Genomic DNA, 10,426 nt, shown 5'->3' on the forward strand with positions numbered 1-10,426 from the left:
AAGAATACTTCACAAACCAGAAATAGAAAAAAAGAACCCAGCACAATAAGCACCATGTGTGCTAAGCGTCAGGTAATAATGGTAAGAGCCTGGGAGGGTCAAAAGCCAGGCGAGGACACCCACTTCTACCACTTCTACCCCACACAGTACTGAAAGTCCCAGTTGGAGCAATTAAGCAAGAGAATGAAAGAAAAGCTATTTCAACCAGAAAAAAAGAATTTCAATTACCTGCCCACAGATTGTATGATTCTGGACATAAAAAACCCTCAAGTTTGCAAACATACATATATGTGTGCATACTATTCGAAGTAATAAATGAATTCAGTGAACTTTGTTAAAAAGTCAGAGATGGCCTGCTCACACTCCCGCAACCCCAGCACTTAGAAGGCTGAGGCAGAAGGAATGTGATGGCAACACCAGTCTGCACTGCATAGAAAGATCGTGACTGCTTTGTTGTTGCTGCTGTTGTTTTGTTTTGGGAGGAAGTTGTTTGTTTTGTTTTGTTTTAAAGGAAAAAAATTAGTTGTTTCAATGTAATATTAGCTAACAATCTTTAAAAGGGAACTAAGGAAACAATTTCAGGGTCGTGGAGATGGCTCAGTGGGTAAAAATGGGTGCTGTGCTGTATAAGCACAAGAACCCACGTTCAGATGCCCAGCACCATTTAAAAAGGTGGGCACAGTGGTGTGAGTCTGTAATCCCAGTGCTGGGGGAGATCACAGTAGAGACGGGTGGATCCCGTGTTCCTGGGTTCCAGCCAATCTAGCAAAACTGGTGAGGTTCCTTAGAGATTCCGTCTCAAAAAGAAAGAAAGAAAGAAAGAAAGAAAGAAAGAAAGAAAGCAAGCAAGCAAGCAAGCAAGCATAGAGTGCATTGATGTGCATTCACAGAGGAATGCACATGTACATTGACATACGCAGCACACAAACTAAAAGCAGAAAATAAAAAAAACAAATTCAATTTATTCATTTACAGAAGCATTAAAAAGATCAACACATTTAAGGATTAAGTTAATAAAGAAGATAGAGTTATATACTAAATGTTATAAAATATGGCTGAAAGGAATGAAAGACACACTATAAAGCACGGGATGGCCTTCTGCAATCATCTGTTGGGAGATTTAATATTGCTAATATATCTATACTACTCAAAGCAGAATTCAGTTTTAATACAATTCCTATGAAAATCGAAGTGGTTCCAATCAGTAGTGGCACATGACTTTAGGAGGCAGAAGCAGGTGGATTTCTGTGAGTTCTTGGTCAGCCTGGTCTACAGAGGGAGTTCCAGAACAGCCAGAGTTACACAACAGAGAAACTCTGTTTCCAAAAAACACAAAAAAAAAGGAAAAAAGGAAGGATGGAAGGAAGAAAAAGAAAATTCCAAGTGACTTTTTTTCCCCAGAAATAGAAAAAAAGTGGTATATAATTATAAAAGATTTCAAACATTAAAAACAATACTGAACAAGAAAAATACAGCTAGATGCTTCATATTTCCTCATTTCAAAATCTATTACAAAGCTATAGAGAGCAGAAGTGTATAGTGTTGGCATAGAGAAATACACACAGAATGGAAGAGGAAAAAAGAGCAGAGAAATAAATACTTGCATGGGCATATATGGTAACAGAATCCTTCATAAGGATCCCAAACTGGCTATCTACAGATGTCCTGCTTGGTCATGGGATTCTATCACAGCCATAGAAACTAACTAGGACAACAGACAAAAGAAGTTTGACAGTTGTCTTACATCGTTTACAAATGTCAATTCAAAACAGGTTAGACAAGAACACAAGATAGAGGATTGGGCAAATCTTCACAACACTGATCTCAGCAAAATGATTTTTTGCACACAAAACCAAAAGCACAGACAACAAAGCCAAAAATAGACGTGTAAGATTACATCAAACTAAGAAGTTCCGGGTCAGAATAATCCACAGAGGAGGAAAAAACAATCAGTAGAATGCCAGAAATGCTTAAAACTTTACAGATGCCTAAACAAATTAATATCCCAGACTGGCAAGATGGCCCAGTAGGTAGAGGCACTTGCTGCCAGGCCTGACAACCTGAATTTGATCACAGAGACCCCCACATGATGAAAGAAGAGAATGGACACTGGGTTTGTCCCCTGACCTCCCCGCATATGCTCTCTCCCAAAATAAACAGATGCAATAATTTTTTAAAAGGCTAATATATTGGTGGAGCACACCTTTAATTCCAGCACTGGGGAGGCAGAGGCCGGCGGGTCTCTGAGTTTAAACCTGGTCTATAGAGCAAGATCCAAGACAGCCAGGGCTGTTACACAGAGAAACCCTGTCTTGAAAACACCAAAAAACAAAACAAAATAAAAAGTTAATATCTTGGGCTGGAGAGATGGCTGGGCAGTTAAGAAGAACTGGGTTCAATTCTCAGCATCCACATGGCAATAATCAACCGCCCATAACCCCAGTCCCAGAGTGTCTAATGTCTTCTGCCTTCCACACTCACCGCACTCACTCGGTGAGTATACATATATGCGGGCCAAACACCCACACAGAGAAAATAAAAAATAAAGATTAAAGTTAATATCTCAAAATACTAACAACTCAATAGCAAAACAAAACAAAACAAAACCCTGGTTTTAAAATGGACAAAGGACTCGACAGGCATTTCTCATGAGAAGACAGGAAGCGTTGACTTGTGAAACCACTCACCTTCACTAAACGATGAGCAAACGGCAGGTGAAAACCACCAAGAGCTACTACCACTTCACACCTCGTGGGGAGCATGATAAAAATAAATAAGTAAATAATAAAACCAAAAAATATCCCGTGATAACCAGGATGTGGAGAAACTGGTGCCTTCACTGAGCTGAAAACCACTGTGAAGTCTCTTTAACAACGGTCTTAGGATTCTACGATCTCATTTCTCTCTGTCTCTCTGTTTCTGTCACTCTCTGTGTGCACGTGTGTGCGTGTGTGTGTGTGTGTGTGTGTGTGTGTGTGTGTGTGTGTGTGTGTTGTACACGCAAGGCCCAACAGTCTCTGGGTCTCTGACTCTCACAGTACTGGCGTTAGAGACACATGTTGGACCATGCCAAGCTTTTTATAAATGTGCTAAAGATTTGAACTCCAGCTCTTATGCTTGAGTATCAAGTGCTCTTATTCACTGAGCCATCTCCCAGCTCTGAAATCAGGATCTCAGATGTTTTTACTATGGCATTCATTGCAGCAGTGTTCAAGATAGCTAATATACAGAAGCAGCCAGAATGTCTATTGAAATGAATAAAGAAAACACTGGCTGGGGATGTAGCATAGCATGCTTCAAGCCCTGGGTTCCATTCTTAGAACAATACAAACCAGCTGTGGTAGTACAATTCTGTAATCCCAGCACCCAGGAGGTGAGGGTAGAAAGATCAGAAGTTCAAGATCATTCTCAGCTATATAGGAAGTACCACAGCAGGCCACAAGAGACTCTGTCTCAAAAAATAAATTACAATAATAAAACAAAATAGAAAATGATATATATGGACGTTATATGTGCAATGGTAATGTTACTCAGTCCTGGGACCAACGGGAATCCTGTTACCTGGCACCACATCAATGAACTTGAAAGATGTTCAGTGAAATAATCCTGTCACATAAGGACAACTATCACAGGACAAATATCACTTCCATGACCCCTCTAAAGCAAAACTCATTGGAACAGAGGGTAGAATGGTAGTTGTCAGAGACCTGGGGCAGAAGTGGAAAGGGGAGATCTGCTGCCCAGGATGTGTCAGGTTTCTGTTAGACCAACCTTGGGCTGTACGTAGCTCGGCTGCCTGGACTGCGCCTGACCTTGGCTTCCAGTCCCAGTAGAGCTAAACTGGGAGAGGTGGCGCTGTGATGTCAGCGCTGGGTGCGGAGGGACGCAGAGGCCAGAGGACCAGGAGTTCAAGGCCATCTTTGGCTATATACAGAGTTCAAAACCAGCCCCCCGGTACTCGAGACTGTTTCAAAACAAAAATTTAAAAAAAAAAGAACAAAAGATTCCGTCATGCAAGATGAAAAGGCCCTGAAGATGATTGTGCGACACTGTGCTCAGACTTATGACTGTGGCGGCCACGCTCCGCGGGTCGCGGAGGCGGGCAGAGGCGGAGCCGCGGGAGCCCGGCCCGGCGGCCCCAGGGGCGGTGGCAGCCCAGCAGGCGTCTCGCGGGGCTGCTTCGCTTCCACACTCGTCTCGGAGGACCCGAGAGGAAGGATGTCGTCGGGGCTTAAGGCCGAGCTGGAGTTCCTGGCGTCCATCTTCGGCAAGGACCACGAGCGGCTGCGCATCGTAAGCTGGCAGCTGGATGAGCTGCAGTGTCAGTTCCTGGTGCCGCCGGCGCCAGCGGGCAGCCCGCCCTCGCCGCCGCCGCTCACCCTGCACTGCACCATCACCGAGTCCTACCCATCTTCTCCGCCGATATGGTTCGTGGACTCTGACGATCCAGATCTCACATCGATCCTGGAACGTCTGGAAGATTCGAAGCCCAACAGTTCGCTTCGTCAGCAGCTCAAGTGGCTGATCTGTGAACTCTGCAGCTTATATAACCTGCCTGAGCACCTGGATGTGGAGACGCTGGACCAGCCGGTCACCATCGCTCAGAAAGCGACCATCCAAGAGGTGTCTTCGGAGGATGAAGAGGAAGATGCAGCTGACGGGCTGGAAGACTTGGATCATTATGAGCTGAAAGAAGAAGACACTGGTAGTGAGAAAAAGTCAGAGGATGAAGGGATTGAGAAAGAACATTTGGCAATATTAGAGAATATTAGGAAGAGTCAAAGGCAAGACCATTTAAATGGTACCGTGTCTGGGTCAGTGCATGCTTCAAATAGACTTATGAAAGAACTGAAAGATATATACAGATCGCAGAGTTACAAATCAGGGACTTACTCCGTGGAACTGATAAATGACAGCTTATATGACTGGCACGTTAAACTGAGGAAGGTTGACCCTGATAGTCCCTTGTATGGTGATCTTCAGCTTCTGAAAGAAAAAGAAGGCACAGAATATATTTTGCTTAACTTTTCTTTTAAGGATAACTTTCCGTTTGATCCTCCGTTTGTTCGCGTCGAGTCACCTATTCTGTCTGGAGGGTATGTCTTGGGTGGAGGGGCATTGTGTATGGAACTGCTCACAAAACAGGGCTGGAGCAGTGCCTACTCCATAGAATCAGTCATCATGCAGATCAATGCCACCTTAGTCAAAGGCAAAGCTAGGGTGCGCTTTGGAGCAGATAAGAATCAATATAATCTAGAAACGGCCCAGCAGTCCTATGACTCTGTTGTGCAGATGCATGAGAAGAAGGGCTGGTTCACTCCTCCAAAGGAAGATGGGTAAATAGTTCCCTGCCATGTGTTTGGAGCAATGTAGCTTTAAAGACACAGGCTTTGAGTATCTTTGTAACAGTAGTCCTGAAGATGTTAGCTAATTGGTGTTTTAGCGAATAATCTGTCAACTGACCGCCAATAGAAGTTCCAACCTTTTCATTTTGCTTACTGTAGGGGTCTTGGGCTGAATCGTGAACCTTTACTGTGGCTTTCCCTGATAAGTAGACATAGTGTTCATTCTTTGTCGTCTTTTCTCCTTAAGTGAAATGTGTTAAGTAGGCTGGTCAGTTGCAACTTTATAATTTTCTTTGCTTGGGGCGGGGAATAATGAGAATTTGCAAACTGTTGCTCCATTTAGAGTCAATAAAAGTTTTGTCAGTGTCTAATACTGGCTAGAACATTTTTTTTTTTGTATTCGTGTCTTTTGTTCATGTGGTGTTGGGAATGGAAGCCAGGGCCTCCTACGTGCTACACAGGACCTATACCACCGCGTTCCCTGTTGAATGGTTATGCCTTCTCAACCACAGTCTTTTCTGATCTAAAGCCATTTTATTGCCTAAATAATGACAGAAACCTTGCTTGTGAATTGATAACATTTTTATGGCCGGGAGATGATATGGATTATTTCCTGAAGCTGGGCTCCTAACTGAAGTATGCTGACTGCACCTGGGCAAAGCAATCAAGGCCAAGGCCCTTGAGGCTTATTAGCAGTCCTTTGCACTGGTCCTGCTGGGCTAAATCTCCCCGCTTCCATTGCCTCTTCTCATTGGTGACAGGGCCTCAGGTATCCAAGGCTGGCAGGGAACTTCTGATGCTCCTGCCTCCACCTCTTAAGGGCCAATGAATCTGTTTCTTATTGGTTCACTGTTTCTTATGAAGAAGAGCCACAGCCTGGAGCTGTGGTTATTTGTGAAACACTGCCAGCCTACCTTTCCATTTTATAAATGGGATGCTGCGAGTTTTTGTAGGCCAATGAAATTATAAAGTGCTCAGTGTGAAAACAGACTCCTTGAACAGAAGTTACACAACTAAGTTAAAAAGTTACCTAATTTGGAGACTTCTAAATTTTTTATCTATTGTCGTAACAATGACTGTGCATCAAAGAGCCAGTGGAATTCTGTGTGTGTCAAATCTGTGCACGATTCAAATCAGTGTACTTTGCATTTTTTTTGTTTCACCTGAATCTGTCTCCTTTGTTTGGTAATAGTTTGATTTAAAAATAAATTCTAGTTATTAAGTACTTGAAAAAGAAAATCAGAAGTGCATTTTTCCATGCACAAATCAGTTATAAATATCAAAAGTGATTCATATATACATTTGGTGTTTGTTTTGGGAGGGACTTTTTGGGTTTTTTGTTTTGTTTTGTTTTGTTTTTTTGTTTGTTTGTTTGATTTTTGAGACAAGGTTTCTCTGTGTAACAGCCCTAGCTGTCCCAGAACTAGCTCTTGTAGACCAGGCTGGCCTCAAACTCACAGACTCTGACTCTCAAGTGCTGGGATTAAAGGCGTGCACCACCACTGCCCCGCCAATCCATACACATTCGTATATTTGTGTGTAGATGCAATGTGTGCATGTGGAAATGCCTGTGCACACCCATGTGTGAGCATGTGGAGGCTAAAAGTTGACATTGTTGTCTTCCATTGCTCTCTACCTTATTAGTTTTTAAGATTTATGTTTATTTTTAATTGTGCATATGAATGTGTGTGGAGGGGTTATATATGCACATGAGTGCAGATGTCTTCAGGGCCAGAAGGTGTCAAAACAAATTTGGGTCTTCTGCAAGACCAGTATACGTTTAATGGCTGAACCATCTCTCCAGCCCCTCTTCCGTGTTATTTTTGAGACAGGGTCATTCATGAAACCTGGAGATCATCGATTGTCTAGGCTTGACTAGCCAAAGAGTCCCAGCTCTGGGATTACAGGTATGTGCCACTGCATCCAGCTTTCTATGTGGGTGCTGGAGCTCCACACTCAGGTCTCTATGCTCGGGCAGCAAGCACTTTGCCAGGGAACCATCCCCAGCCCCTACATCTGCTTCAACATTCCTGCATTGGCTACGGTAACCACAGCTAAGAGATTTGACTTTTGCACATTATTGCGTATATTTAATTTCTTTTGATTCTATGTTGGGTTTGAGGACAGAAGTTCAAGATTTGTGGACCAAGCCTGGTGGTACAGACCTGTAATCAGGAGTTTGAGAGGTAAGAGGATTGGAAGTTCAAGGCCTGTCTGGGCTGTGAGTTCATATTCAGCCTGGGGTAAGAACTATTTCAAAATTAAAAGTTATAAACTACAAACAAAACAAAATAAAATAATTTTTAAAAAGAGTAAAAATTAAAAGTGAAAAGGGGTGGGCTAGGAATTTAGCTCAGTGGTATAGCCCATCTGTAGCATGAAGAGTTTCCTAGGTCCCAGCACTAACCAGTACCCGCCCCCAGCCCACTTGCTTTTTCTGATATTCTCACTCACTTGGTTACATTTGCATCAAGTTCTGGCCAGTTGTTCAGGTAAATTGTGACAAGGCAGGATTATTTAGAGCATTAAAGTTCCTTAAGCCTATGACTAAGTCTTGAACACATTACTGAATTATTCAGCATCTTGATAGACACCTTACATCTGGTAAGCTTTAGTTCTTCTGTTCATCACTGATTTATTTAGTAATGCATGGTAAACTTTATAAAATTGAATCAAATTTACAAATAACCATCAAAAACATTGGTGCTGGATAGATGCCTCAATGGTTACGTGCATGTACTGCTCTTGCAAAGGACCTGAGTTTGGTTCTCAGCATCCACTCCAGGCAGCTCACAGCTGCCTGTAACTTGCTCCAGGAGCATCTGATGTCTCTCCTCTGTGGGCACTGCACTCACAAGTTCACACTCAGACATACATGTATACAAGTAATTACAAATAAAAATAAAATCTTTTTAGAGATAGTTATTTTTATTTATTTTTTATTATCATTGATTCTATTGAGACAGGATTTCTCTGTGTAGCTCTGGCTGTCCTGGAACTTGTTCTGTAGATCATTCTGGCCTCGAACTCAGAGACTCGTCTGCCTCTGCCTCTCATTAAAGATAGCTACTTATACTGTATCAAACCTTTAAATAATATCAATAATAATAATAACAACAAATGAAAAGTTTTCTACACCCCGATAAGCCTTTCTGTCGACACAGAAATCCAAATCAGACTAAATCAAACCGAATTAGAAAAAGCCCAGGTTTAATGGATAAAATGCTCCCGGATGATTCTCCAGCCCCCAAGAGAGGAGATGGGAAAGGAAACCTGGAAGACCAGAAAATGTGTCTGTTTTCTGGGTGGCAGTTTAAATATCCTGTGGGAATGGTCTTGAGCATCTCTGGGAGAGGGGTCATCATTTGGTGGGCTTTCTGGGATGCAGCAAGGTTTGGAGAGAGATGGGGGAGGGCTTGGGGTGGAACTTCTGCCAGAATATCCCAGACCCTTTGGGTATATGGATGCCAGGGGTTGGGATGGAGCTTCCACCAGAACAACAACAACAATAATAACTCAGCTAACATACTTTCAGGAACTTTGCTATATAGACCAGGCTGGCCTCAAACCCACTGAAATCCACCTGTTTCATGGCTCCCAAATGCCAGGATTAAAGCTATACACCACAGATCTGGAACTCTCTAGACCAGATTGGCCTCTAATTCACAAAGATTGTCTTGCCTCTGCCTCCTGAATGCTGGGATTAAAGGCGTGCGCCATCACTCCAAGCTTGGAACCAATCTTTTATTTCAAAAAAGAAAGAGTTGGAATTGGCATTAATTGCTGAGGCAATTTGCTAGCGATATTCCCTGTAGTTGAGTGGGAAATTTTTCTTAACATCAGAGCCACATCCTTCACCTCCAGGGCTGCTGAACCTTGCACTGCTTAGCATCTGGGGCAAAAGAGATGAAGTTAGAAAACCATAGATTCCTACAGCTGAGTGGCCAGATGGAAGGCAACCCTCCTTATGGATAACTAGCAGAGTTGAAAACTACTTTGAGGTGACCATCACAGAGCATGCCTTCAAGCTCAACCCTCAGAAGACAGAGGCAGGTAGATCTCTGTGAGGTTGAGGCCCCCTTGGGTTACAGAGCGAGTTCTAGGCCAGCCATAGTCTCTTCTCTCTCTTCCCTCTTCCCCTCTCTCCATCTCTCATTCTCTCTCTTCCTCTCTCCTTTCCCCCTCTCTCTAACACACAAACACACACATGAAGAAATAATTTTTAACGAACTGCTTTGATGACTGGAAGAAAGTTGGGCTGGATTTAATCAGATGACATTCATAACTAAAGATCTTCCATTTGTATTTGTGATAATCTATTAGACAAGTGCCAATTGAGAGCTTGTTTTGCTATTTATGCGTAAGATTCTGGAGAGTTTATTTTACTTCAAGACTAGAACAGGGCATGATTGCACACACTTGTAATAGCAGCTTTGGGGAGGTTGAGACAGGAGGGTCAACAGTTCCAGATAAGCCTGGGCTACACAGAAAATTCCAGACTATGCTGATCTACACACACACACACAGACATGTGCATGCACACACATGCATACACTAAAAAGGACACAAGAACATGTGTGATAGCTACTTAGAGTCAAAAAAGATTCTATTCACACTGAGAAAGTTTTGTGTCTAGAACAAGAAGTTCCAGTCTATCTGAAGCTGGCTGTTCTCGCCTCGGCATCACTAATTAAGAAGGAGCCTGAGAGATGAGACAACCTTTAGACAAAGACAGCCTGGCTCTTGGAAAGTCCCAGAACCTTGTATTATTAAGAACATTTGTTATAAGCCCTCTTAACAGCCTGGAGTTTTCCTGTCAGGAATTTTAAAAAACACTGTAAACCACAGCACTGCTCCATAAACAACGTTTCAGTTGCACAGCCATTTCCAAATTCCTTGAATTAAAAACTTTTAAATATATTCTTTTTGAGATAAGGTATCATTGTATAGGCCAGGCTGGCCTTGAGCTCCAGGGCCTCCTGCCTCAGCCTCCTAAGTCCTGGGGATTCCAGGCCTGTCCCACACGCGTAGCTCCCCTTTCCCCTTGAGATAGCAGAGCCACAGGACAGCGCGAATGTGAC

At 43.0% G+C, this 10,426-nt stretch overlaps 1 pseudogene; it reads left to right on the forward strand.

Annotated features, from left to right (window-relative positions):
* The first annotated feature begins 4,121 nt into the window (after positions 1-4,121).
* Positions 4,122-5,730, forward strand: LOC125417966 (ubiquitin-conjugating enzyme E2 Q2 pseudogene; annotated as a pseudogene).
* The last annotated feature ends 4,696 nt before the right edge of the window (positions 5,731-10,426 follow it).

The sequence above is a fragment of the Myodes glareolus genome, chromosome X (assembly GCF_982192425.1).
Source record: "Myodes glareolus chromosome X, mMyoGla1.1, whole genome shotgun sequence".
Classification (NCBI taxonomy): Eukaryota; Metazoa; Chordata; class Mammalia; order Rodentia; family Cricetidae; genus Myodes; species Myodes glareolus.